Source organism: Stomoxys calcitrans, chromosome 3, assembly GCF_963082655.1.
Source record: "Stomoxys calcitrans chromosome 3, idStoCalc2.1, whole genome shotgun sequence".
NCBI classification, from domain to species: domain Eukaryota; kingdom Metazoa; phylum Arthropoda; class Insecta; order Diptera; family Muscidae; genus Stomoxys; species Stomoxys calcitrans.
The window spans coordinates 106,245,743-106,271,184 of record NC_081554.1 but is presented as its reverse complement, the minus strand read 5'-3'; the positions used below and the strand labels follow the sequence as shown (position 1 = coordinate 106,271,184).

Sequence of the window (25,442 nt, the reverse complement as noted above, 5' to 3'; positions counted from 1 at the left end):
TGCCATATATAGGGAAGCCAGCCAGCAATGAGACTTGATTATTTCAAGTCTTGTTACTTCTAAATCTTCAGTGTTTAGCGATGGAATACGAAAAACATGCAGGCTTCTATTTGCAAGAGTATAGGCTTTGTGTCTCCCATTCACCGTACACCTGAGTAGTTTAAAACTCGGAATTCTTATTCCACAAACCCATAGTTCCTGGATAAGAACCACGTCAAACTCCCTGCCATCAGGAGGACCTTTAGTGCCGCCGAAGAGGCTTTACAAAGGTGGAGATTTATTGTAGAAATCGGACCATAGTCAGGATTCAGAACTTCCACCACTGTTGTGTTGCGCCTCGTCTTCTGATTTCACCAGGAGTTCATCCTCAAAAGATTCGTTAGATCTTGTCATGATGAGCTTCCGTACACATCGAGGGGCGTGTGAGATACTTGCGGTGTGGACAATTCCTCCTTAGATGCTTCACAAGCTGCTGCTGTCGAAGTACTTTTTGAGTTCCGTGCTTCTCCGTTGGCGCGCACTTTGAGCCTAGTCCAACAGGATGACCCACCCACACAGGGCTTGTTGGATCCCGTTTCGATGCCTCCTGTCTCGATTGTGGCGGGGGGATTTTTTTGTCTCCTGCAATCCACCAGACGTTGGCGATGTAGTGGATAATTCCTCAGGCAAGTGTTCAGCAACAATTACTAAGTCGTCTCCTGATTCCCAAACACCACCGCTTCTATAGACCTATAGTTTCAACTTGTTGAGGTTTGCAAGACAGCCGGAGTTAAGTACGAGTACTGCATGTTTCCGGCCATCATCAGCCTCATCCAATCTACCAATCTTGCAGTCGGTGGTTGAAAGATTGTTATCACATTCTCTTAGTCTTCCATGTATCGATTCAGGATTTGAGGGCCTTTTGGTTGACTGCGGTGCAGTTTCCGAATCTAGATGTGTAATCTTTGGAGTAGCCTGTGCAGAAAATTTCCGAGCCCAATTTAGGGAGCCTCTCTCCCTATTAGTGAGAGTCTTAGGATCATTCGCGCCAAGCCTCTCAATAAACCTGATAGCGATGCGTCTTCTATTGTTCCAACCTCTTAAAGAGACTGTTGGTTTACCAGAGAAGGCCGATGGCCTAGAAAAATATAGGCATGCGAAGAAGGAATAGGTTCGGCTTTGTCCTTTAGACTCGAACCAGGTGTCTTCGTCAAAAGCCTCTGCTAACCAGTCGTCTGTCGGCTAGTGGAGCCTGGAGCTTTCGCTCCACCATTCGAGGTTTCAGTAGCAGACAACATGCCTGATACCAACACCGCAGCTGTTGGGTCTTTATAGTCTATTCTAAACCTACTCCCGGGCTTTAGATCTGCCGCTCTACTGCAAACAGGCGCAGATTATCAACCGCCAAATGGATACCTCTATCGGAGTATCCTTGAGTGACTTAAATTTTTCTTCCAAAAATAATTATCTATTACAAGTTACATAAAAATTCTTGGAAGCGAATTAATAAAACGTCCGCTCCACTCAACTGACTTGGATTCTAATTTGGAAAACTATCATATGTTGAAAATTGAGAATGCAAAATTCTATTAGACTTTATTTTGAATATCTCATCAAATCTGACATTGCAAGAATGAAGAACGGTAAATAAGAAGCTATGTAAAATTAATAAACTCTGTTGACCATGAGAAATAAAATCAAATTCAAATTTTCATTGATTCCGGACAATGAAAACAATTTTCGCTAAAAGTGCATCCATAATCTATTGGATGATGGTTTGGATTCTTATTTGGAAAACTATCAAATCTTTACAATTGAGAATGCAAAATTCTATAAGACTATATTTGGAATCGATGGAGTCCAGAGGATTTTTGTTTTGAAATCGTTTAGAATTTCGAAACAGTTTATAATTTAAATCTGATTTTATTTATTAATATACAAAATTACACTGCATTTACATTTTTTTAACGATGTCCTTGAACTTTTGTAACTACCTCATTTCTTAAAAGTCAACAAGCGCTTGTCGGTGAATTATCAAGATTTATGTGAGTATGAGTTATATCAAAGATGATTTTGTTTGATATTTTGAAGGATGCCGATATTCCGAATTTTTTATGTTGTCGACACCGTGGTAGAAAATTCTATGGCATTATACATTCTAGCGGATTTCTGAACTTGGTCTACATCGTATGCAGTACCAAAGAAGATATAGTGTAATCGTCCGTGTAAGAGTGATGGATAGAAAATTGCTTTGAGATTTTAAATCTTGGTTTGGTATCGAGATTTCACTCGCCTTTTGTTGTCTGTGAAATTTTGGAACATTTATTAAATTTTTTGTTTGAGACGTTAGGATCGATATGTGTCCTTCAGTTAACATTTATTATTTTGATTTAGTTTGGCAAAGGGGAAAAGACTATTATCGATTTAAAAACTTTAAAGATTTGTCATCAAGAGTAGTGGAATACATACATTTTAAAAACTTTTGAATTTGATTAACTTTTTGCTGTTTTTTGACATTTTTTCTAATGTATTGTATTAAACCTTAAAATGGCTTTATTTAGAAGTAACGAAAATTACATCTCAATGGCTGAGGATGAGAGGCGGAATTTCGATAATGTAGGAATGAGTTACGCTAGTAGAAGGGTTACTAGGACATACGCTCGAAAAAAGAATTGAATACAATTGCAGGAGCTGGTAGCTTTAACGGTGTTTGAGATTATTTGTATACCAACGAGGGAAATAACTTGAGTGGTGTTTTTGAGCAGGCTACGACCGTGGATGCACGATATCGAACTATATTGTCTCAGTCCATTGATGTCCAATTTAATGAGAAGTGATCATATCCCGATTCGTTAAGACACCCACAAGAAAACAATTCAGGTCCATCGGAGACATTTGAGACCGATAAGTTACCTAACATCATGAGGAACAAGAAGATTAAATTATCTGGTTTCAAGGATGGCATTTGTGTGGAGGAGTTTGTGTATAGAGCCAGTGCACTGACATCCAATAATTTAGGTAGAGGCTTTGAAGTGTTAACCAAACATGCTCATCTTCTTTTTGAAGGTGAGGCACTTGAATGGTATTGGAGTTATCACCGACATAATGACGATATCAGTTGGGACTTTTTAACCAGAGCTTTAAAACTGAAGTATAAGGATGATACGAGTGACTACGATATGTTAGACGACATTAGGAATCAGAAGCCGAGACCGCACGAAGGAATTGATGACTACTTGGATGTAATTTCGTCTATGACTGATAAGTTAAGGGATCCTTTAAGCGACCACGATTTATGCGAATTGATCTTAAAAATTTAAGGGCATGAACATTTACATCTCCAAATTGAAAGTGTTACTCAGCTTCGTAAAGAAGTTAGAAAGTACGAGAAATTAATAAGGGAGATTCAGTCTGGTAATTATCGGAAAGCCAAAGGTCGAATTGCTTAGTTTGATTGTAATGACGATGATGAACCCGATGATGTTCAAGAAATTTGTGACTTGAAGTTGTTGAGATGTTGGAACTGTAACGAAATAGTACATACGTACCAAAATTGTATGGGTCCAAGAAAAGTATTCTGTAATGGGTGCGGGGCACCCGAGAAATATCCACCTAGCTGTCCCAAGTGTACTGCCACATTACAGGAAAATGCGATGGCGGATGTCCGCGGGGTACGAGCAGGTCATCAGGAACAGAGCAAATATTAAGCCCATCTTCAGAAAAGGAATTTACTCCGAGCCGTTACACAGATAACACCATATGAAGTAAGACTAACCAATTATATGGCAAAACTTGTAAATAAATTTGTAATAAACCCGATAGTAGAAAGAGGCGATCAGCTTTACGTATTAAAAGGTATTACCGGAAATTGAGACTATACAATTCCATCGTGATATCGAGTATTGTGATCAAGGATTCAGATAACAGACCTTATGGGATTATTGGCATAGATGAAACCTGGAGGAGCATTCTAGGAAGTAAATTAGCCCAGATTATGCAAAAAACGAACGGAGTTTAACAGTTTAGTGGAAAGGAAAACTGCTGATGGACAACGACTAACTGTTCTCGGAAATATTACACTAGACATAACCTTGTTTTGGTCCGACCATACAGCAGGAGGTTATAGGAGAAGTAAGATGTGAAGAGAATTTAGATCCGCATAGGTTAAAACAATGGACAATGTTGTTAAGTCTTTTCAAAATTCAGAGTTAGATGGTCTGGGTTATACTACTTTTATAGAACATGAGATTGATACGGGGTCTGCGAAACTAACAAAGCAATGTTATTATCTTGTTTCACCGGCTGTAGAAGGACAGTTGTGCGACGAGTTAGACAAGATGCTTGCGTTAGGCGTGATTGAAGAGGCTCCATATCCTCCTTGGTCATCGCCTGTTGTTGTAGTAATAAAGCCGGGGAAATTCAAAATGTGTCTCGACATCAGGCAGCTTAACGCGCTGACGGAAAAGGATGCCAATCCTATCCCTCATATAAATGGTATTCTGTCGAGTTTACCTCTGGTATTGCATCTCAAAAGCAGATTTAAAGAATGCTTTTTGGCAGGTGAAGTTGGTTGAATCGTCTAAACTAGTTTACACGCATGCCATTCGGGTTGTACAATGCACCCCAAACCTTTTGTAGACTAATGGCTAAGGTCATTCCTTATAATTTAAAGACACATATTTTTGTACACTTGGATGACTTTTTGCCTGTTTCGCAAGATTTCGAACAAAATTTGACCCATTTTAATGGAGGTAGTACTTAATTTAGGTAAGGCAGGCTTAACTATTAATGTTGGTAGGAGCAGTTTCGCATTGTATGAGGTCAAGTACCTTGTTTATGTCGTGGAAAACGATAATTTGACACATTTGATGGCACTTCACTTACGTAAGGCAGGCTTAACTATTAATGTTGGTAAGAGCAACTTCGAATTGAACCTTGGTTATGTCGTGGGAAACGTTAATTTTAGTGTAGATGAGGATAAAGTTAAAGTCATTCAGGAATGTCCACTCCAAGAACGTTGAAACAGCTACGGCGCTTCATCGGAACGACAAGTTAGTATCGTCGTTTTATTAACGAATTCTCGACCATTACATTTTCTCTCACAGAATTGATGAAGAAAAATAAGGTTTTCCATTGGAATAAAGACGCTCAAAGGGCGTTTGATACATTGGAGGCACTCCTTACAACGGCTCCGGCCTTGCTACATCCCGAGTATACGGAACCACTTAAACTTCATTTTTGTTGTTGTTGTACCAGTTTATTGTGTTCTATCTTTCGGCTGCTTGATTCTGTTGAGTGTCAAGACCCAGGAACACTGCGACTAAGATGGGATGCGTCCACAATGCTCTGAGTCGAGTGGGTCTGGCCGGGCAGTTAAACAGATGACGTGTATCGTGCGGTCCCTGGTTACAATCGGGACATACATCTTGCACGTCGGCATCAATCCTTGCTCTGTAGGAATTGAGGCGGCTGCATCTGCCGAAACGTAATTGAGCTGGAACTACGCTGGTTTGCCGGGGGGTCGGCTGGTCGATTTCTTCAGGTGCAATGGGAGGCGGTCGTTCTCCAAGGACTACATTCACCAGGTAGCCAACCGTGCTACCGTGTCTGCATAAATGTTGCTTAGACCTGTTTGATATACCGCTTGATCTAGAGGTTCTCTCTTGTAGCGCTGAACCTCACGCTCTAGATCATGTAGATCTACCTTAAGGCTTCTGGGCGTGGATATCTATCCACAAGATGATGATTTGGATGGTCTCTGCGATAACAGCCCAAAAGGTATTGCTTAGACAGCATGTAGTTATGTCTTCGCACTGGTAGGATGTTTGTCTCTTGATGGAGGTGGTCCAAATGAGAACTGAGGAGACAGCCCGTCGTAGTTCGCAGGGCGGCATTCTGACAGACCTGAATATTATTCCACTGCGTGTCACAAAGATGACGAGACCACACCGGCCCTTCATAACTTACCACAGACCGGCCAATTGCTTTGTACGTGGTCAACAAGGTTTCTTAGTCTGCACCCCAAGTGCTGCCAGCAAGTGACTTGAGGACCTTGTTTCTACTTTGACTTTATCGCAGATTGCTGTGGCATGTGGGGAGAATGTGTAAGAGCTGTCAAATGTGACGCCAAGTATTTTGGGACACATGATGGTCGGAATTATTTCTCCATCGACCATCACAGTCAGCTCAGTATTCACCTTACGCGTATTTGTAGTGGACAATGTGGCTGAAGATTTAATAGCCGATATGTTCAGATTTCTTGCAGCGTAATATGAGGCAAGTTCGTTGAGGTAGACGTTCAAACTATCGCAGATGTCATCAATGGGTGGGGGCCTGATGCCATGATCGCACAATCGTCCGCATATGAAACGATCTCTATGCCATCTGGAGGTGGTGGAATTGAGGATAGGTAGAGGTTAAATAGTGCCGGAGATATCACACCACCTTGGGGAACTCCCTGTTTAACTCTACGGTGCTTCGACTTCTTATCCCTAAATTCCACAAATGACTGGCGACCATGCAAATAATCCGCGACCCATCGTTTCAGGCCTGGCTGGAGGGACGTGTTGGCGATGTCCTCAAATAATTTGGTATGGCTGACCGTGTCGAATGCCTTCGATAGGTCCAGTGCCACGAGGACCGTGGTGGTGTGCAGTCTTCGATATCCATGTTGTGCTCGGCGAATGGAAATTCATACGAGGCTCGGGAGGAGTAATGCCTTAAGCGTTTTTGCCACTTGTGAGAGAAGGGAGATCGGTCTGTACGACTCTCCCAAACTCGGGTCTTTTCCAGGCTTTAGCAGCGGGATCACTCTGCCCATTTTCCAGGCATCGGGAACGAATTCGGCGAATGGCTCTCCTCCTTGCCCTGGCTTTCTCGGGATGCACAAGAACCCCGTCTACCGGGGTTCGAGAGTAACTTAACAGTAGACCATAGTTTGCCTACACCGGTGCCTAAGTTACATTGCTCCAAGTGTTCCAGCCACAAATTCCGTTTATCTTCGTTGACTACCCTGTTTATTTCCAGATTCAGCTCACTGATTCTGGGGATAGAGGGGGTCCATACAACGTCACGCTCGTCTACGAGTACCAATGCTTGCGCCGGGAAGTTGGGCCGCACTTGGGGTATTCGACCGGCTGGTATAAAACGAGCGGCTGCTGCGTTAATGATGTCTCGGAATTTCCTCTCGGCAACTAGCACATCAGAGGGGGGTGGCAGTTCACTGAAGCGGCGATTGGTATACTCTCTGAAGCCAGTCCAATCGGCCTTCTTATGATTGATAACAACCGGTGCCCAGAGGTTATTAAGTCGGGTGGTCGGTCGATGGTGAGAATTATGGGGAGGTGGTCTAACCCCAAAGAGATGACGGCTTGGCAGGAAACGTCACTCGGGAGATCAGGGGATGCAATGGAGATGTCTGGCAAGCTGTTGCACCTCTCGTAATCATAGTGGGGGCATCCTCATTCACTGTTCGAAACGTGGAGCTTTCAATCTGCTCTGTCAAAGCTATGTCACGCTGGTCGTTACCTAGGGGAAAATGCCATGAAGTGTGATGCGCATTAAAGTCCCCTAGAACCAGACGATTAAAGCCAGATAACAACTTACTTATGTTGAGGTTGTGAGCCTGACCATTAATCCGGACTCAGCTATCTCGGCAGTACCGGACCTGACTGCTATCCCCATGCATTCCATGTAGGGGTCGCTAGCGCCATGCGCAGGCGAGATAGGTCTATATTGCACGGAATGGTGTATCACGGAGGCCAATCCCCACCTCCATTCCTTGAGCGATCCTTACGTAGCACATTGTATCCGTGACAACTGTGCAAGATGCAGGTGTTGGTCAGCTTTGTCTCCTGGATCGCCGCGACCCACTGCTGGCTATTTTCGTACAGCACCTTGCGACATAACCAGTATGACTATACTCCCGTAGTGAAGTGAGACCAGAGCAATTTAAGCGCAATTACTCCATCACAGAAGTGGAATGTTGAAATGGCCATACAGAAATGTAGACCGTATATTGAGGGACATAAGTTCAGAGTAATTATGGATAGTGCCAGCCTCAAATGGCTAATGTTCCAAAAGAATCTGTCAGGTCGTTTGGCAAGGTGGTCAATTAAACTACAAGGCTTTAACACAGGGGTATAACAATGTGGTACTCGATGCTTTGTCGCGTAAGCAGGAGGACGAAATAAATTTGGAGGCCTTTGGAGCTAGAGATTCTTCCAATCATTCGGAAGAGTTTGATAGCTGGGAATATATTGAAGGATAGGTGTAAGAAGAGTGACATGGCTGATTTTAAAGCTTTGGGTAAATATTTATATAAACATAAAGATTTCTCTCGCGGAGATGAGGAGACTTCATAGAGACTTTTTGTTCCTGAAAGTCTTGGGCAAGGAGTATTGCATACGGCTCACGACGTGCCTAATTCTGCACATTGCGATGCAGCAAAAACGTTAGAACGAATTCGAAGATTTTTCTATTGGACTGGAATGGTATACAATGTAAAATCATACGTACAGGACTGTGAGTTATGCAAGGCGTCGAAGCCTCCCAATTATTTGTCAAGACCTGCATTGGGTAATATGATTGCATCAGGTAGACCACTTCAGAAATCATACATGGACATAATTGGGTCATTACCACGATCTAGGTACATTGGGATTTTGGGATCCTCGATCATTTTTCTAAATTCTGTAACATGTGTCTCCGTTACGTTGAGATTAAATTACTTTGGTGAAATTAACGCGTATTATTTCCATGGGCAACTATGGAAAAGTTGCTTGGATTGTTTTTCTAATCTGCAATCGATAATTACCAACATGCAATTGATGAGTAGGTAATTTTTTGCTCTCTTGATATTTGAAAGGGTTTAACGAGGCAATTACTTCCTTTTTGCTTTTACATCTCAACCAATTTAGAGGCAGTCAAGCCAGAGAAAGAAAGAAATATATTTTTTTCAAGTGATGAGATCTGCCTTAGTCATCATTTATTGCAATATTTTGAAAGAGCCTCCTTAATTTGTAGTGTAAAAATCGGTTTCGATGCACCATTCCAAGATAAAAAGCATCAGTGGATCTTGGTTGACGCAAGGACGGCGGGAGCCTTTTATAAACTAGCAACAGTCTTTGGGAGGGTTCGTGTCCCGGTCCAAACCAAGCCTTGTTCCCAAAACAGAGATTATTATAAACTCCCTGTATTTCACCCACAATCTTATCCAATCAGAAAAAAAAATATTAAACAAAAGGGTTTACAACCATCGAAAAGAAAAATTAAACAAATGAAGCCGGAAGACACAAAAAAACGGATATCGTTTTGAAAGAAAAAGAAATTCTCTGGTGTCAATGAGAATCACTTCAAAACCCTTACCTTCTATGATCCTATAGGCAAATTTTTATAGGATCCCCAAATTCTATCACTCCAATTCAAAAACTACATCCCTATCCGTAGAAAAACGTCGTATTTAATTTAGTAATTCATGTTGGAAAATATAACTGCCCAATCTATATTTGTTTTAATCATATAACAGTAAGCCTGTAGTGACTCTTTACATTTCTATATTAAAACATGTTAAGATATTTTTTTTCTTCTTACATTATACTGAAAACTTGAAATTTCAAAACAAATTCTCGGTCAATTGTCACAAATTTACTTTCTGCAACAAATATTTTTTTTCTTTTCTACCAAAAAAAAAATAATAATTTCCTCTTTGTATTTTCTTAATTTTTTTTTTTTTAATTAACTATTTTTCTTTTTGAAAGATTATTTTCGTTTATTAGGAAACAAATTTCGTATATTTAATGTACAAATGCATTTTGATCGAACCTTAACGGGTTAATAATTTACTTGAAATGATCACCGAATCAGAGATAGAAAAACAAACAAAAAAATCTCTGTCAACAAAAAAAAAATTGCAAAAATACCTCTATTTGAGATACTGAGAGGCTGAGCAAAGAAGTTGGGTGGGTGAAGAAAGAAAAAAAAAAAAAAACAAGAAAAGAGAGACTTGCTCTCTTTAATAGATCATAGGCCAGTACAAAGTTCTGGTCGTTTAGCATGGACTTCCCATCACACGCTCTCTTAGCTCAACTCTCTTAGTATATTTTTAAAATTTTAAAATGAGAATAAAAATAAAATTTGGGTTTACATTACTTACGAACATTATCCGGTCATGTTGAAGGCCTTTTACACGATTGGATGTTGTTGCGCTGTTAATTAATTATATGTAGATGGTTTTTGCATGGAGTTCTGTTGCCAACTTGTATAGCATGAAACAAAATTTAGATTTAAAAGATTCCTAAATTTGGTTCTTACATGATATACAATTAACTACTTACTTTTGGTTCCATTCTTTATGACTATCCTTCATAAATGCCCTAATACCAGAAATCAAGGAAAGGTTTACCCGTTCCGAAGCATTTGATTGCGGCGAATACAACGCAGTATATATATGTCTCACCCCGTAGGTAGTCAGAAAAGCGTTGAGCTCATTGGAACGGAATTGACTTCCGTTATCGCTAACTAGGCTTTCTGGAACCCCATACACATGGAAAATGTGTTTTGAGAAGGAAGTCCATAATGGGCGTGGCAGAAAATTTACGGAGTGGGCAAAGCAATGGTACTTAGAGAAGTGGTCAAGAACGATCAGTACTCCAATGAATCCTGATTTACTTCTTGGGTATGGCCCAAGTATGTCCAGATGGAAGCGCTGGAATGGTCGGACGGTTTCAGGTAAAGTTCCCATTGGAGGTTTTAGCACCATGTTTGTCGCCTTGGTAGTCTTACATATTTCGCGAAACCATCCCAGGCCAGAAGAAGTCCCGTCTCAGGAGCTCAAGGGTTTTACCCATGCCACCATGGGCAGCCTCAGGCATATCATGGAACCTTTTTATGGTCTCATTCTGCAGTCCAGTCGGGACCCAAAGCTTCCAACTCTATTGCTCTTGGGACTCATCCCCAGAGTAATGTTCCGTGCGGTAGTAAACAAAATTGTCTACTATCCTTATATCCGTATATTTACTCTGGTTCCTTAGGACCATTTCCTTCCAATTCGTATAGTCCATCTCGTCAAAGCAGGGCGAAGAAAAATATATCACCGGACCCATTAGCTCCAAGGCTGATATCTCCTCTGATTGTATCCTGGAAAGCGCATCAGGTACTACGTGATCCTTCCCCCTTCTGTGGCTGATGGTAAATCGATATGGCTGCAATTTAAACACCCATCTTGCCAGCCTGCCACTGAGATCGGGTTGACGCATCAGCCAAAGAAGGCTGGAATGGTCAGTGACGACCTCAAATTCTTGGAGTTCAAGGTAGCACCTAAACTTTTTTATTGCTTCCACAACAGCCAAGCACTCGCGCTCAGTAAAACTGTAGTTTCTTTACGCATTGTTCAATTTTCTGCTCATAAATGCAATAGGGCGTTCGTTTCCGTCATCGTCATGCTGGGTAAGGACTGCTCCAATGCCGAAGTCACTTGCATCACAGTGCAGGTAAAATTTTCGGGAAAAGTCCGGATTACCCAGCACTGGTGCAGAAGTTAGCAGTGACTTGACATGCTCAAAAGCCCTTTGGGCTTCGTCTGTCCAGCTAAACTTCCTCTTCGTTGATACCACTTCGGTACTAGGAAAAATCTCCCCGGAAAAATTCGAGAGGAACCGTCTGTACCAACCAGCAAGGCCGAGAAAACCCCGAACCTGTTTCAGTTTCTTTGGTACAGGCCAGTTGGTAATTGCCAGTATCTTCTCGGGGTCGGTTGTTATGCCCCCGTTACCAATCACGTAAACGAGGTAGTTGACCATGGTGACACAGAACTTGCCTTTTGACACATTTAGTGTCAAATTAGCCTTACGAAACTCAGACGACAACCTCAAAAGGATTTCGATGTGGGAATGTGGGGATGTCGAGGCCATCAAGGTAATCAAAGACAGAATGGCGCAGATCGGGAGGAATGAGCGTCCATAAGACGACACATATGTAGTCTGTGGGGCATTACACAGCCCGAACGGCATAACCACGAATTGATAAAGTGGCCTGCCCGGGACTGTGAATGCCGTTAAGTGCTTGGAGCGCTCATCTAGTCCGATCTGCCAGAACGCATCCCTCAGATCTAACTTCGTAATCACATTCGCCTTTGGTAACCTTGAGAAGATGCCATCTATATTTGGAAGCGGGTATGCATCCTTTTTCTTGACCGCATTCAAACAGAGTCTGACTTTATTGGGCTTCACCATTAGCCGCATCGGTGAGCTTAATGCAGAGGATGAAGGCTCCCCATTCTACCACTCCAATTCAAAAACTACATCCCTATCCGTAGAAAAACGTCGTATTTAATTTAGTAATTCATGTTGGAAAATATAACTGCCCAATCTATATTTGTTTTCATCATATAACAGTAAGCCTGTAGTGACTCTTTACATTTCTATACTAAAACATGTTAAGATATTTTTTTTTCTTCTTACATTATACTGAAAACTTGAAATTTCAAAACAAATTCTCGGTCAATTGTCACAAATTTACTTTCTGCAACAAATATTTTTTTTCTTTTCTACCAAAAAAAAAATAATAATTTCCTCTTTGTATTTTCTTAATTTTTTTTTTTTTAATTAACTATTTTTCTTTTTGAAAGATTATTTTCGTTTATTAGGAAACAAATTTCGTATATTTAATGTACAAATGCATTTTGATCGAACCTTAACGGGTTAATAATTTACTTGAAATGATCACCGAATCAGAGATAGAAAAACAAACAAAAAAATCTCTGTCAACAAAAAAAAAATTGCAAAAATACCTCTATTTGAGATACTGAGAGGCTGAGCAAAGAAGTTGGGTGGGTGAAGAAAGAAAAAAAAAAAAAAACAAGAAAAGAGAGACTTGCTCTCTTTAATAGATCATAGGCCAGTACAAAGTTCTGGTCGTTTAGCATGGACTTCCCATCACACGCTCTCTTAGCTCAACTCTCTTAGTATATTTTTAAAATTTTAAAATGAGAATAAAAATAAAATTTGGGTTTACATTACTTACGAACATTATCCGGTCATGTTGAAGGCCTTCTGCACGATTGGATGCATGTTGTTGCGCTGTTAATTAATTATATGTACATAGATGGTTTTTTCTGTAGCCAACTTGTATAGCATGAAACAAAATTTAGATTTAAGATTTAGATTTAAAAGATTCCTAAATATGGGTCTTACAAGATATACAAACTTTTTATGTCTAGGTTAAAATATATGTATAGAGATTCTTTTAAAATTTGGCAAAACATTTAAAAAAAAAATTTCGTTGAGAATTTGAAGGCAATTTTAAATAAAAGTTTGTTTTTCCTTATTATTATTGTTTTTTCACAATTCTAATTAAGACTAACGAATTAAGTTGAAGTTAAAAAATTAAAATTATAATTGTTTGTATAACATTTTAGAATGTTGAATTTCTTGAAAAATTCATTTAATATATCACGCTTGTTAATTAGTTTGTTTTTGCTGCGGTAAGCGAGAAAGACAAAAGGGCACTTATTGAGAAAGAAAATTCATTCACTGTGGCGTTGGGTAATCGTTGGAGATTTCTTAGGAACACAGAAAAATTCAAAAATCGAGGTGGGTACAGTAGCTGAAGACACTTCTGTTTTCGATGGCCAGGGGAAAAAATTACCATAACCTCCAAGCCCTCGAGTCGACAAACGTATGTCGAATGGGACGTATCCAAAGGGAGTGTAGATCTCTAGATTCCTACTGCCTGGTGGGCAGTCATATGTCCGATGGTATTTTCTGGAATTCTTGGTTACGTCCTGACCCTATATATTCTATATTGTATCCCTACCAACATGGGTTCCGGAAATCGAAATCGACGATAACAAATATTTTAGAATTTACTTGTTTGGTCAACGATGGTTTTAGGGAACGCTACCAAACGGATACTATATTTTAGTAAAGCATTTGATAAAGTCAACCACAACCATCTGTTAAGGAAAATAGATCTTATTGGTTTCAGTCCATCTTTACTAAAGTGGATCAGATCATATCTGACTGGACGTACTCAAAGAGTTAAAATTGGTACTGCAGTTTCCAAATCAATTGTTGTCTCTTCAGGTGTTCCACAGGGTAGCCAGCTTGGCCCTGTGCTGTTTTGTTTCTTCATAAACGATCCTCCTTTTACTTTAAAGCACTCGAATATTTTGATGTATGCAGATGATGTAAAGATCTTCAGATCAATGAAAGACTCTGATGAACAGTGTTATCTTCAGTATGACCTTGATACTCTTTACAAATGGTGCAACCAGAACTTTATGGAACTTAATATTTCCAAATGCAAACACATATCATTTTCAAGAATAACCTCTCTTAAAACTAGCTACTTTTTGGGTTTCAATCAACTTGAAGTAGTCTATAGCTTTAAGGACCTTGGATTTCTTCTAGATCAACGCTTAAACTTCCATCAACACATCTCAATGGTTGTAAACAAAGCACGTAGTGCTCTTGGCTTCATGAAACGCTGAAGTAAATAACTTAATGATTTCTCTGTGAAAAAAAAATTGTATACGTTGCTAGATAGAAGTAATCTCGAGAACGGTTCAGTGGTATGGGATCCGTACTACAATATTCATTCTGATTTGATAGAATCGGTTCTACTATTTTGTCTCCATGGAAATGTGTGAGACAGAAGTTCATTACCTTCGTATGAGTACCGATTAAATCTTATAAATCTTTCCACATTAAAAAGTGGTAGAACCATGCTAAACATTACGTTTTTGACTAAATTAATTCATGGTCAAATAGATTCCTGCATTCTTTTGAGTCGTCTTTTCTCTAACGTTCCTATCAGACCTACCAGATATTTTGATCTTTTGAAAATTTCCTATTATAAAACCAACTATGCCAATAATGATCCTTTTCGGCACCTATGTTATCAATTTAATCAATCAATCAATAAAAGATATAATAGATCTATCTGAGAATCGAGAAAGTTTAAAAAGGAAAATTATATTATTTTTAAATTCCTAGGTTAATACATTTGTAAATATATTGTTATTAGTATGTAAGGGTATTTATTATCTATAGACTTAAAATAAAAAAAAATAAACTCTTAAAAATCACGCTTTTTTACCAAAAAGAATAATCTAACCATTTACCTGTCAATGCCAAAAACACTGTCAAACTTTATCACTTTACGAAAAAAACCCTCTGTGCGATTTATGAACACTATCTTGACAATATTTTATGTCCAAAGGTAATCAGACTTTACTCGGCAAAGTTCACAGCAATGGTGGATGGAATGAATAAACGTCAAATAATGCTTGAACGGTTCCTGTCAACCCAACCTAATGTTGCCACTTTGGGCCATATCTGTACTAAAAGAAACCATTAGTTTCTTCAGGCCAAAAGAACGAATAAATATCTGATAGAACCCCGAAATCAAATTGATTGGGAAGTAAATTGGAAAGTATTAATATCACTTGGACATTGAAAAAAAAACTAAATTGCATATATTTAAAAAAATTAAATTTGAAATCAATTTTGACGCTTAGCCAGGCCAATCACCAACCGCAAACAATACTCCATAAAGCAAATAAAATTGACACATTAGAATACAGGGTGATCCCTGTACAGCTGTTGGTAAAAAAAAAAACAAATCAACATCAAAAGCACCGCAAACAACCAAAAAAACGAAGAAAGTTCAAAACATCCAAGTGAAGAGAGAAAAACAGCAACAACCTTATATAAAGTTCTCTTGTTCTATTGATACTGTCCATAAGTTTGTCATGTTACCTTTTCATACTTCTCCATATTCCTAGTGATGCAAAACAAGAGTGTTTGATCGAAAAATTGCCCAAATTGAAATCAATATATTGGGGCCGAAAAATAAAACATAATCAAACAATTCAATGAAGAGGACAAGCCACCTAAAATCAGAATGACAAAATTTCCTATCACTGTGACTATAGTCTCAAATAAAATAAATTCCAATAGCAATCCATAACGAAAAGTGTTTCCCCTCTTTTTACCTTCCCGTCTATGACAAAGATCAGGCCCCAATTTGTACACCAGACATTTATTTAAATAAACTCAAAGGTAGATCACCGACTTATTTTGTTTTACATTGAACCGTGATTAAAATAAGTTAATATGTAAAATTTAGTGCGCAGCAGGCTCCTGAGTATACTGTGAGGTTATTATAAAGATATAATTATTTTTCGAAGCAATAAAGGTGTGCCATACGTGGAATATTTGGATTCTTTTAAGTGGAAGTCTATTTGCCAATACGTAAATTTTTCATGATTTGCCATAGCAAAGAGAGGCTCCGAGACCCAATTTTTCTTTTATTCCGCTTCTCCGAAGTTCCGCCCCCAGAACACATTGTCTTTTCTATCGTTTGATCGATATCTGGCTTAATGGAGGCGGTTTTTGTTCTTGTCGAATTCCGATAAAAAAGGGCGAATCGGTAAGAAGAGGAAAAAACCTGCACACACAACGACGCCTCACCACATGAATTTCAGGGAGATCGAAGTGATCGGAGGTGTAAATCTGCTACAGCCAAACGACACACTCAAAGTCTAAGAAAACTCTAATTAAGTATAAATACGTATATTGCGCATTTCCGGATTATTTCCTCATATATTTCTCTATATTCTTTTATAATGAATCTTCTCGTAATGCCAAGTAAAATTTCCTAAAAAACAGTTTTTTTGTTGGTTGATTAAACTTTTTTTTAAGTATTCGGGAAAGATATCATTTACTATTCACCTTAGATAACTTTTCTTAATTAACTTTAATTTTCTAGAAGTAAGAATTTGAGGAGATTTTTGGTATTTGTTTCTTACCCCTTATAATATTAAGTAGGAAGAAACAAATGAAGTAAAAGCAAAAGCACATGCACCCACATCTTTTAAATGACAATTAACATCCACTCATTAGTAAAATTGGAGCATCGAACACCAAACATCGAACTTCAGAAGGCCTTTAACTAATTCGGATGATTTACAACTTGATTTCTTATTTTGTTGGTTTTGCTTTTGCGTGCTCGTAGAAATGATGGTAAAGTGTAAATCATGCTTGTTATTGACTTGTTTCGTCACATAAATTCTCGCTTTGATTACTTCCGACTTTTTGTTCCTGCCTTAAATATTTTAATAAGGGTTACCTCCCATTGTAATCGATACAAAAATCTAGACAATTAAAATTAAATAGATACTAATTAAAAAATATCTGAAGAAAAAAACTTCGTATTAAGTTAAATACAAAATCGTAATTAAAAAAAAAAAAACAAAAAAAATATAATAAACTTTAGGATTCCAAATTAAACCAGAGACAATGTAACTAACTATAACAGAAAATACAGGGTGGCTGATGAATATTGCTACAATGATGAATATTGCTACATTTTTTTTTCGGTGTATGGAATACATTTTTCTTTTATTCATGTTAAATTAAATTATTAAATTAATTATTAAATTATTATTAATTAAATTAATTAATTAATTAATTAAATTAATTATTAAATTATTATTATTAAATAGAAAAAAAGTTATTACATTTTTTTTTGGTAGCGGCTTTCATCAGCCACCCTGTATGTTAAAAAATTTTACTTATTTTTAAACTAGCTTAGATACAGTAAACTTAATACTTTCATAAGTTCATAAGTTTTAGAATTTCGTGTTAGATTCTTTACAGAATATTTTTTAAAAAAATTATGAAAACAAAAGATTAGATAGATTTATTATTAACTTTTTTAACGTTCACCTTTTTGTTTTATTAGGATAAATTATTTTATCATGCACTGAATAAATAATGTTTGTTAAAATGGAATGCTAAATTAATTCGTGTTTTCGTTTGATGTGGTAATGTGGGGCTAGGCATGTTGCATTTGGGTTTCTGACTTAAATCGCGATCAGGACATCGGCTGGGGTGGGTTAAGATGCGCTAGTCTCACAACAACTGAGACCCTTACAGATTGCAGCAATGAATGTTTGAGATCTTGACTACAGAAAGGGACCTCTTTAAAATTGTAGTTGTATCTTTTCCTTGTAACAATAGATGGGAGTCTAGATTCAGAGGCTCCCACATTCCTCACCCTCAGGACTTCAAGGCATGTGAGCAGTTGGACAAATATTATAGATTTTCCATCCATCTACCCGTCCGGGGTTTTACTGTCATTACAGAAATGGCGCCCAACATGGGGTTCAAAAGAGCCGATTATTGTACTTTTTGCGGCCCAAATACCACTTAGAACTTCTAGATTTAATTTTTTTAATAACCACCTATTGTACTGTTAGAGTCGATCCCGAGTTTAGGAATACATTTAAAGCTATTTGAATTTCAATTACTTAAGGATAGTAAGATCGAGTGTTTTGGCCAATTAGTAATGTGAATTTCTTTCTCTTTCCTGAATAGATTTTGATATTTACTTTAGAAAAATTTAACGTGTATTAAGGAGAATAATTTAACTTTTAATGGGAATCTTAGTTGTCGGAACCTGTAATTTTTTTGGAATACATTTCTAAAGCCTGTCCGATAATTACAGAGAAAGAAAATTGGCAAATTCGGTTTGGTTCTATGTAAGCGATATATATCTCTAATGCATTTTCATAGCCCTAATTCCTAGCCGCATTGTTATCAGTCTGATTAATTTTTTTAGTCTAGCATACACCAACATTTTAAGAAAACACACTCCTCATATTCGCAATTTTTACTTTTTCGTTTACATTTTTGAGTTTATATTTATAGATTGTTGGAATTTATAAACATGTGATAAATTGTTTTTTCCGTATCATATTTTATTTGTTATGAAATTATTGTCAAGACACAGGAATGCCTTCACGTTTCACCGTGAGTTTATAGAGAAATATCCTCTACTTCGACGGAGTGCCCCTCATGTCGACGCCCTTGCGAACTATCAGAGCTACGTTCTGTTCATCCCGCTTCAGATCCTGCCCAGTCCTTAAGACTGAATTGCCAGATTTTTCGTTTTTGCCACAGGATACTCAGAAGCAAAAATCTTCCAGTAGTCGTGGGAAGGGGCGCGGTGCTATGCAAAAACATTACAATACAAGGATTTCGGCTCGTGACATGGCCTTAGATTCGTACCAGACTCTCTCGATAATAGTTTTCATCCGCCTGAGGAGAAAGTTGTCCTTAAAGGTAAGACTGTCCATGGGCAGGAGTACCGTACTCCCCAAATAACCTGTTCGGGTGATGATAACATGAAAATACTGGATTATGCAAGAATAAACTGCATGATCGAGGCCAGTGTCAGTAGGAATTTTCACAATTTGAACTTGAATCGGAATGAAGAATGCTAATAGTGGTGACGGACACCAGCTTAATTCTGGGAGTTTTTCGCGGGACTCCAATGTTGCATTGGGTTCGGATAAAATTGCCTCAATTATAGAATATTGGAATCTTTAATTTGAAGGTCCCGCCCAAGCACTGCACGTCGATCAATTTCTGTATAGGGTTAAATCCCTCACAGCCGATAAATTTGACGTGGACTATTCTGTAATTTGTAAGAACTTGAACACCCATCTAACTGGCAGGGCCCGGGAATGGTTCTGGCGTTTCAGAAAACAATTCACAGCTATCGGATGGGATGAGTTGAGGTTCTGCCATCCGTTATCAATATAAAGACTTCCGATCAGACGCTGATATCCGCGAAGAACTTCGCAGCAGAAAGCAAATGTCTGGCGAGAACTTTGAGAGTTTTTATGACTCCATTTCTACGATATTGGATAGGTTGAGTTCACAGATACCCGAGACAGAATTGATGGAAATCGTAAAGCGTAACATACGCCCGGATATTAGGCACGAGCTTTTGTATATCCCAATATTTTCGATTTCCCATCTCAGGAAGTTAATACAAATGAGAGAAAATTTGCTGGACGACGATATTGTGCGACGTCAATTGACCAGCAGCACTTCGAGTTCCCACCATTTAAGGAGGAACATTGTAGAGGTCGAATTTTCGAAGGAGTCACTAGATGATATTGGATCTGAAAGGGTACTTTACGTAGACGCAATAGGAAGTAGTCCCTCGGTTGCTAGAAGCTGGAACTGTGAGGAAGTAGGACACTTTTGGCAGTATTGCCTTGAAGACAGGTCTATATTTTGCAATGGATGTGGCGCTAGGAGTATATATATATAAGCAGAATTGCCTTAAGTGTGCCACAAGAAAGGTCCATACTTTGAAAACTACGAGTTAGTCCAATATTTCAAAAAAAAAAAAAAAACACAATAGAGGTCAGTAGTGATTCTTCTACTACTGATAGAAACCCAGATTTGACGAACAAGGACAGCTACCATAAATTTTCCCAAAAGGTGTCAGGATTTTACGTAGACCTAGGTCTTTTGGCGAGGCTCGCCACGATGATGACCTCTTCCCAATTCGTCCGTATCATTAGAGATGGGGCGATTACCTAAGAGTAAGGGCGAAGATATTTGAGGCTTCTACTTTGACGTATGTGAAACCAAGACCGAAAAGATTCATATTTCAAATTCGACGATTTTATAAGAACCTGAAATTTCTATTTCGTGCATTGTAAATGATCCACAGTGCCAAAGGCTGTATGCCAAAGTCTTTTTTTACTTTATAGAACATGGACTTCTGGATACCGGTGCGAATGTGTCATGCATTGGCTCGGATCTGGCCTAGCCTGATTTTACTAAATTCCATGAGTATAATTAGTTAAGATCGATCTAGCGTAAGAACCGCAGATGGGAGAGAGGGTATTAGGTTACCTAGATATCGAAGTGCCTTTCAGGGACCAAGTTAAGCAACTTAGGATATTGATCGACCCGTCTTTAAATCAACGATTGATATTAGGCTTAGATTTTTGAAGGCAGTTTAATCTTGCTACCGGAATCTTTGATACTATTGTAATTTCGAGTCCGTCCGATGGTAATAAAACGCCCAAAGTTTCTTCCGAGATATCCGCTTTCAATTCCGAACTGTCATCCGCTTTTAAGTCCGATATTAAAAACAAATTAACGAGTTGATAGACTCACACTGCAAATATTGTTTGCTAACTCCTAACCAAACTCAGCAACTTGAATATATTAAAGCTTTATTTCCTAACGTTGAAAAACATGGTTAGGAAGGACCAGTTTAATAAAACTTGAAATCGACGTTGGCAATGCCAAGCCCGTCAAACAAAGATTTAACCCGTTTCCAAACAAAGTCCATCTGTGCTTGCACACCAGAAAACTAAACTGTGTCACGAAAAAAGACGCATACCCTCTCCCTAGTATAGAGCGAATTTTTGCCCGGTTGCATATAGCTAACCTAATGTCAAAGATTGATTTAAAAGACGCATCTGACTGCATTCACAATCCCTGGTAGACCACACTACCAGTTCGTGGTTATGCCATTAGGACTGTGTAATGCGCCTCAGACAATGTGTCGTTTAATGGACGTATTGATTCCGGCTGACTTGCGACACTGTATTTTTGGTTACTTGGACGATCTCAGAAGATTTTTCTACACATTTGTCAGTTCTTGTGAGAATAGCGGAGGAATTCAGGATGGCTAACCTGACGATAAACGTGTCCAAAAGTATATTTGCGGTCAAGGAGGTTAAGTACTTGGGATTTGTAATTGGAAACGGCGGTTCGAAAACAGACCCCGAGTAAGTGTAATCCAGAATTTTATATCCTGTACCACGAAATTTAAAACAGGTTCTGGGTTTTCTCGGATTGGCAGGGTGGTATCGCCGCTTTATTGAGATTTTCTCGACCAAGGTATTCCCTATAACTGATCTCCTTTCGCAGAAGAAGAGATTTGTATGAACTAAAGAGGCAGGCGATACTTTTAGGGCCATAAAGACTCATCTCATCACAGCTTCCGTTCTCACCAATCCAGATGTTACCAAGAAATTTTTCATATATGTGATGCCAGTGATTTTGGTATTATTGCAGTGCTTATACAGCTGGATATGAACAGTGAGAAAGAGCCGATAGCATTTATGTTCAAAAAGCTTAATTCCGCTGTGCGTAACAGAACGAGAATGTTTGGCGGTGGTGGAGGCGATAAAGACGGACCAACGGACCACTCCACCCTCTTGTGGTTGATGAGGTAACAAGACCTTACAGACCTTCAGTAATCGTAAGGGTCGTAATAATGTTTTTCTGTTCAGGACTACCTATCTATGAAAGAGAGGGTTCTGTCTAATCAGGCCAAATATCCTGACATCAGAGATGTACACAATTTGGTTTACGTAAGAACCGATCTCTACTCAGGTGACGAGGAACAGAAGGGGAGGACATGGAAATTGTGGATCACTTTGGCACTGTGGGATGGTATTATTTCTAGATTTCATACTCCAGCATAGACTGTCATGGGTGTATGCAAAAAACGACGAAGCTTATTAGGCGATATGACCTGAGATGGGTAGGCAGGTTGTATCTATACGCCCTTTTCAACGATTATACGTCGATTTGTTGAGTCCCTATCCAAGAAGCAATGTTGGAAATATAGGAATTTTGATCGTTCTTGATCATATTTCTAAATTTCATTGGCTTTGCCCCTTAAAGAAATTTACGTCGGCTCGAATCCAGGTCTTCCAGAGGTCATCGAATGCAGGAGTTCCAGAGGTCATCATAAGTGACAGCGGATCTCAGTTTAGATCCAATGAGTTAAACGCGTTTTTGGCATCCTTTTGCAGTCACCCATACATACACTGCCCTGTATACTCCACAATCAAAAGCGTCTGAGAGTGTGAATCTATCGATTATAGCGGGCATAAGGATGTTTTTGAATGGCGATCACAGACTGTGGGACGACCGATTAAGTTCGATAAGTTGCGCTTTCCGGAACTCAGTACACCAGTCTACGAAATGTTCCCCATATCACCCTCTTTTCGGGTTCGAAATGGTGACCCATGGCCCCTTCTATAAGCTATTACGCGACTTACATCTGCTGGACGAACCGTGTGCTGTCCTTTCTAGGGATAACAGACTGAAACTTATCAGAGGAGATAAGCATATAGCGGAGGCGTATGATAGGAGTCAGAGTTATTATAATCTCCGAGCTCGTCCCATATCATTTTAGGTGGGTCAAGAGGTGTTTAGAAGGAATTTCGCTCAAAGTAGCGCCGAGAAGAACTTAAATTTAAAGTTCTCACCTCTTTTTATTAAGTCGAGGCTAAAGGAGAAAGTAGGTAACTATTATTATGTCCTGGAGGACTTAAACGGTAATACCTTTGGCACTTTCCATGCTAAGGACATCCGCACCTTATCGATATGATTGCGTTCAATTAATATTTTATCCCAAATGGATGAAAATATTACTTTGTTTGTAATATGCCTCTCCGTACCGTAGAGCTTAAATTACTTTTTCAATTTTGTTGTATTGTATCGGCTATAGGTCCATGAAAACACAAATATTGTTTTTTCTTTTATGTCATTCCAATATTTCGGTAGACTCCGTCTACCATTTTCAAGGCTAGATAGATTTAAACAAAAAAAACAGAAAAACACAAACTTTAGTAAAAGCGAATCACACAATTAAACACAGAAATACAATAAGAATCTTTAATTAACTACAATATTACATTTAATTAGTTATTACATGAACTATTGTCTGTTGGCAACTGAATGTTCTCCTCTGCTGTGCTTCTTGACTGTGTGGCGATATACCTTCGCGCAGCTTTCTATGCCTTTTTTGAAATTCTCTCGTCAGGTGGTAAGTCGATGATATGCAAAACCTCGAGAGTGAATCTTGGTCTGTAGTTGTTCTCTTGAGCCAAGGTGTCCACGTCGTTGAAGTTTGGCTGATGACCAGTCAATGCACAATATGCTGCTATAGCAGTTTTTTGCTCGATTGGTTTATCCTTAGCTTTATGGTCAGATTTATGTGCAGATAACATAGTTTTTAGTTTCGTCATGGTAGTGCCAATATATACCATCGAGCATATATTGGACTTGTCGCCATTACATTTAATTTTATATACCACGTTTGATTTTTCTTCATTTTTAATTTTACATTTTGTCTTACTGAATAATTCATTCACAGTTCTACTTGTTCTTAACGCGAGTTGGTATTTGTCCTTGTTATAATTTGATTTGCCAACTCTTCCTAAAATATTCCTTGTATGTATGTCAGTGATTTGTAAATTTTTCCTTCCGTATTCTGCTTTCCGTCAATTATTTTCCCAAGATCTGGCTTAGCTTTAATAGTGTATTTATTGTCCACACGGGGAAGTCGTTAGCTCTAAGAATTTCCTTTATTTTCCTCTCGTTCTCTGGATAAAAGTCTGGATCACTTATTCTAAATACTCTTTTGTGGTGGTTGGAATAAAAATTTATCAATCTTCCAGAGGCCGTCGATTTTTGATACCAATTTACTTCTAACTGGTTGCCATGTCTATAAACAACCAAGTCCAAATAAGGTAGTTTGCCATCATATTCCTCTTCCTTCGTAAATTGGATGAATTTGTTGAAGGAGTTCAGAGAATAGAGTGTATCTGCCACGTCAGATTTTTTTTACAAATATCATCTACATATTTTGTCAATATCCTAGGCTTCACCATTTTATCAAATGTCAATTCAGAAGTTCCTCCATTACAATGTCAGCAATAATGGAAGAAGCGGGGTATCCCATTGGCATTCCTCTAAGCTTTTCATACAGCTTGACATCGTATTTAAAATATCTGCTGTCCTTAATGCGGAATGTTAGTAATTCTTTGAAAATATTCCTTGATATATTTCTCATTTTTTGTTTGGGTATTGTTAAAATTGAAATTTCTTAAATTTTCTTATATTGTATCGGATATAGGTCCATGAAAACACAAATATTTAATGTTTTCTCTTATTTAATTTCAATATTTGGTGAAATTAACTCGTATTATTTCCAGGGGCAGTCAAGTCAAAGAAAGAAAAAATAGTGATGAGATTCTTTCTTAGTCACCATTTATTGCAATATTTTGAAAGAGCCTCCTTAATTTATTTTAAGGAACTCAAAGGTAGATCACCGCCTTATTTTCTTTTAAATTGGACCGTGATTAAAATCAGTTAATATGTAAATTTTAGTGCGCAGCAGGCTCCTGAGTATATTGTGAGGCTATTATAAAGATATAATTTATTTTCGAAGAAATAAAGAAAGGCACACCTTTAGTGTGCCATACGTGGAATATTTGGATTCTTTTTAAGTGGAAGTCTATTTGCCAATACGTAAATTTTTCACCATTTGCCATAGCACAGAGGCTCCGAGACCCAATTTTTTTCTTTTACTCCACTTCTTCATTTGATCGACGGCTGGTTTAACGAATAGAGGGAGTGGAGGCGGTTTTTGTTCTTGCCGAATTCCGTTAAAAAAAGGGCGAATCAGTAAGAAGAGGAAAAAACCTGTACACACAACGCCGCCTCATCACATGAATTTCAGGGAGATCGAAGTGATCGGAGGTGTAAATCTGCTTCAGACAAACGACACACTCAAAGTCTAAGAAAACTCTAATTAAGTATACATACATACGTATATTGCACATT

The 25,442-nt window shown here is 38.5% G+C and overlaps 1 long non-coding RNA gene across 1 annotated transcript in view; it reads left to right on the top strand.

Moving 5' to 3' along the window:
• Window positions 1-1,972: 1,972 nt before the first annotated feature.
• Window positions 1,973-25,442, top strand: part of LOC106092726 (uncharacterized) — an 82,487-nt gene continuing 59,017 nt past the window's right edge. The window contains exon 1 of the long non-coding RNA XR_001222214.2: window positions 1,973-2,024. This is a non-coding gene — a long non-coding RNA (uncharacterized LOC106092726). The remainder of the gene's footprint in view (window positions 2,025-25,442) is intronic.